Raw genomic sequence first — 5,164 nt, 5'->3', positions numbered from 1 at the left:
ACGTTGTCAAGGTACTGAGGCGGGGGGTAGTGATTGTTGTGTGGGAGCCATTACACCTCTGTTTTTTTCCCCATGTTGGCCCTTTGTGTTTGACGCACAAGGTGCTTTGTGTGTGTGTGTGTGTGTGTGTGTGTGTGTGTGTGTGTGTGTGTGTGTGTGTGTGTGTGTGTGTGTGTGTGTGTGTGTGTGTGTGTGTGTGTGTGTGTGTGTGTGTGTGTGTGTGTGTGTGTGTGTCTCCATGGGGGTTAATGTGGTGGAAAAGAGTGATTTAGGTCAATGGTGGTGGCTGCATCTGTCACTCTGTGGAGGCGGCTGCTTAAGGGAGCTGCTGTGGGATTGAATAAGGGAGAGGCTAAGGAGGAGAGATGTGGAGATTCACCGAGGGAGGGAGGGAGGAGGGTGGGAGGGTGTGAGGTAGAGCCTGTTCTTTCAAATGGAAAAGTGAAAAAAACCTGACTCTCCTGTGATTTGTGCTCTCAGCGACAAGCGTTGTGTCACAAGCAGCCGTTTGATACAAACCTAATCACTCTCATCCCCCCTCTCTCTCCTTAATAAGGAGACTGGCTGTTTGGGACTGCATTAATATGTTCTCTGCTCTGTCTTTCTCTCTTCTACATGCTTACTATCGTTCTCACACAGTCCCCTTTCTCTATATTCTTCCCTGCCGTGTTTAATTTCCCCTCTCTCTGCTCTTCTTTCCCAGTTGATGTGTAAATATCGGCGTCGCTGATGAGGAAAAAGTGCCGGCATCTCTTAGAGGAGCCATTTTGTGTTTCATTTTTATCAATATGTCCATCTCTTCCTCGCATCCCTCGCTCCCCTCCCTTGAGTGAATGGTGCATAATTGTTTTTTCTCAAACAGGGAACATTCTCCTACTTATTTATACTCTGGGCTTATTCGAATTAGCGCCACATATCAGGTGGTGGTCCATAGCCTAATCAGCCCAGGGGCTAATCATTGTCATCCAATGGCGCATTCCTCTTGACCTTCCGGATTGAGGTAAACTCTGCAGCCTCTGTAACGCTGCTTGAATTACTGCAGCACTAATGGCAATAAACGTGAGCACCGGCTTGGATCAAAATGAATGATTGATGTGGACACGCAGTGTGTGTGTGTGTGTGTGTGTGTGTGTGTGTGTGTGTGTGTGTGGAGGGCTGGATCCCCCCTCCCCCTTGTGTTTCATCTTCGTCTTATCAGGGGTCTTGGCCTTGGTGGCCTCTTTAAAGAAATCATACACTTGTTTCTATGCAAGTAATCAGTAATTTAGTAAGAGAAAGCATTATTGGCCCGGCCATTCCTGTCCAGGCCGACAGTCTTGTTGATACAGAATGCACTTCGGCTTTGCGTGCTTGGGTCGTTGCCGTGATCTCCGTACAGCTGCCAAGAAGTTGCCACCTTCGAAGAGGGAACGGCCTAGTATTCACTGTCTACCTGGCTGATTTGGTCAGAATTGGCTGGTCATTCAGCGACCCTTTGGATATAATTGTCTTCCTTTTGAGCATAAACTTGGTAGCCTCAGCAATGGCTGCGTACCAAAATGTCTTTGAAATTCCAAAGACATCCAAAGACAAAACCGCCATTGAGTGTTCTACAATGTGCTACTGGCTAAGCTAAAATTTGATCTCAGACACAACTAACGTTCATGTTGCAAGGCTATCCCAGATCAATCACTAAAGCTTTAATCCTGCGGCCGTTGGTGCAAAGATACGGTTGTGATTTGATCGCCCGTGTGGCAAATTCTATCCTATCATTCTAGAGTTGTCAACTTGAACAAACCTGGTCGAAATTGTATTGCAAAATAATTGATTTGAATACATCCTTTAAATATTTCTGCGAAAAATACATAAAATATTAATAACAGATTTCCATATGTGCATGCACCGCCATAGTGCGCTTTGCCGAATCATGTTGTACCCGCTGCGCCCACACGGGGGCGTAAGATGGCTGGTACAATGGCAGATCAAGGTAATGTCCTCTTTAACGCATGGTTGTAGTTCTTCTCATCAAACTATAAATTGAGATGAAATGCTCCGTGTACTTTGGATTTCACGTAAATCAAGATTCAAAGCGGCAGCAAGTCGGGGGCCTATCAGTGTTCCTTAAAATGTAAACAAATCTGCGCATTTTCATCTAGACTCTATTCTACTACACAGCATAAATGTAGGGATTGATATCCAAACTACGTTTATTGTTTGCAACTCCCTGTATCAGCTGATCAGTGATAATGTATAAACATTTATACCTAATTCCTCTAAGCTGTACACACACACACACACACACACACACACACACACACACACACACACACACACACACAGAGAGCAATCATGCGGGCTCTTGGGTGACTGGTTCTCTTCTGTTCGTGACATCTGTGGGCTCCGAACAAAAACCTTTCTATTTCCATAGCAGCCCCTCGTCCACCCCCCACCCTCAGCCACCCCCATGTGCACTGCGAGAGCATGTGCACTTACAATGTCCCCCAGCTGCAGTGGCTGGTCTGTGAGAAACAGAATGAAGAGGAGTTAATAAGTCAGTCAGTGTTTCCCCACTTTCTAACAACGCAAACCTAGTTCTGGTGTTTGGCTGCTGCTTGTGCCGTTTCGCAGGTGGTTAAACTTAAACTACTAAGAACCGGTTGGCTTTTCCACGTTCTAGAGCCACGGCATTACGTCACTGTATACATCTATACGTCTCTCCGCTTTCCCATCAACGTGCCCACTTTCAGCACAAAAACAACAATGGTGGACCATATTTGCGCCAAGCCTACAATGGCCTCCAAACACATATTTGTACTGCTTGTCATGATTCCTGTGGAGGCCAATTACCTTCTAGGAGAAAGGTGATTACCGAACACGTTTTTATTCTTATTAACACTGACTGTAAGATGGTCATCTTGTAAGCTAACGTATTATATAGCTAGCTACCTAGTGTCAGCTACGCTGGCATCGATCACATTGCATTTAAACAAATACACCAAATGAATGATACAGATTTCTATATTTGCAGGTATTCTTGCGGATGAATGCAAGGTGGTCAACTATTGTGTGTGAACACCCTTGATCTCACAACTCAGTTTAGTTGTTCCATGACGAGAACAGTGGAAAGGTTGGGGACAGATGGCGGGAGGAGTGCTGGCAAGAGTTTGTTGTGTTGGACCACAGAAAGCGTAGCTTATTGTTATTTAAAAGAGTCGAGTGAGTTAGGTTTGAGATTGTAGTGACAATAGTTTATTTGATTCCTGCAACAACTTCACTTGACGGGGCGCTTTTTGTCCTAAGGCTTACATTGCAGTAGCAAACGAGCTGCAAGGGCTGAAGCACCATGCTCAATACTGGACCATTTAATTTGTCTGCATTAGTCATGTATGGTCTTTTTGGCCGCACAGTGTCAACTCGACGTGCTTATCTGTGTTTACGTTACAAGTCTGAAGGCGTAGAATGGACGATTGGAGTGAGAAGTTGTCTCTCAAATTGGAGGAATATAGACCTAGAAAAATACAATAACTGCATTCTAATGTCTCAGGCACATCGCTATCAAATATGGCGAGTTCTTCGCAGCTTAATTTGTCTTTATCGTTGATTCTGTTTGGATAGAAGCCCACCGCAGTGATTTTAGTTTGATATTCACACCTGTTTTTCCATATCAAGGACATCGTGTGGCACTCTGCAAAATAAATATGAAACATTTTCCAATGTGTAAACAACACTATATATAATTGTGTGTGTGTGTGTGTGATCAGTCTTACAAATCCAATATATTTAATCTCTCTTAAACTCATAATAAATTATTTTATAAAACAAAATAGTCTACAATAATTGGGGGCCATCCACTCAAAACCAGCATGTCCTACGTTGAAGACGCCTTCAAGGGGATGGCCCTGTTGTAATGGAGTTCCCCGCCAACGGCTGCCTGACTAGTTAAACCGAGTCCGGCCAGGCTAGTTAGGTATAATGGAAGAACACCAACACACCCAAAATTATAGGAAATTAGGGTCCATGTTGAAAATTCAAACGTTATCCTTTAAGAGACGCAGACGAGTGATTGTCATCATTATTTTTTTTTACAAAACTGCCACAGTTTTGTAACCCTGCCTGTGCTGCATTTGTTTTGTGCGAAGATGTCAAGAATGTCATAACTTGTATTTTGTTTCTCTGTTGATTTAAGTGTACTGAGGCAGACGCGTCTATTATGTTTTGGTTTATTGGAAATTGAATTAGTATGAAAAACAATCCATAAACTACTGTACAAAATGCAAAGAAATTGAAAAATATTTTTTTAACTTACTAGAGTGCAGGGCAATTGACGCATGTGCAATCTCCATTAACATTTTCTCCAACACTTTCGGTTGCCTGATGTTCAGTGATCATTTGTTGTATTGAGCATCCATCAACGCCATCATGCGACCCATGAGTCCGAGCAAAGAACTTGTGTTTGCTTTCATCTCCTGCAGTTAGACATCATTCATGTCCCGGCTGAGCTGCAAGAACCTCTAATCTGCCCTCTCCAGATATTGCAACAGCTCCATATAATTCTGTTCCCTTTTTCTTGTATAAAACAAATTTCAATTGACAGATCTTCATTGTGTAGCCATGCCATTGAAAATAATCATATTGTCTAGTGAGTGAAGTACGCTTCTGCAAAATGCTGGTCAAAGATTGTCTGTTGAAGGTACATTTGTTCCAGCTAGTTTATATAAATTTGTTATTTATCAAAGCATTTTGCAATGTGCAATGAAGGTGTAGTGTGTAGAATTAAGTGGCATCCAGTGGAATGGATTTGGCAGAAATGATCAAGCATGTATCTTTCATGAGCGTATAACCCCATGAAAACATGAATTGTTCTGTTTTAACTGCCTTTCACATTAGCCCTTTATATCTACATAGGGAGCGGATCATCGTTCACGGAGACTGCCATTGTTGCACCGCCATGTTAGAAGTAAGCCAGAATGGACAAACTGCTCCAGAAAGTGTTTTTAATTCAATCGCAATCATTTATTAAAGTGTTCTAGGAATGGGGGGGGGCATGTATTCCCCATCGCTCGGGTAAATCGCTAAGAAATGCATAGACGGCTGACAGTAAGGCAAAACATTTGAAAAACAAAACCAGCAAACCTTACCAGTCGAACTTTGCATCAGCTTTATCATCCATTGTCGGAACCTGCAG

At 43.1% G+C, this 5,164-nt stretch overlaps 1 long non-coding RNA gene across 1 annotated transcript; it reads left to right on the top strand.

Annotated features, from left to right (window-relative positions):
• The first annotated feature begins 2,267 nt into the window (after positions 1-2,267).
• Positions 2,268-3,706, top strand: LOC115553633 (uncharacterized). Its single transcript, XR_003978473.1, has 2 exons — positions 2,268-2,840; positions 3,008-3,706. It is a non-coding gene; the product is annotated as an uncharacterized LOC115553633 (long non-coding RNA).
• Positions 3,707-5,164: the final 1,458 nt, after the last annotated feature.

Source organism: Gadus morhua, chromosome 1 (assembly GCF_902167405.1).
Source record: "Gadus morhua chromosome 1, gadMor3.0, whole genome shotgun sequence".
NCBI lineage: Eukaryota > Metazoa > Chordata > Actinopteri > Gadiformes > Gadidae > Gadus > Gadus morhua.
This window is presented reverse-complemented; position numbering and strand designations above follow the sequence as displayed.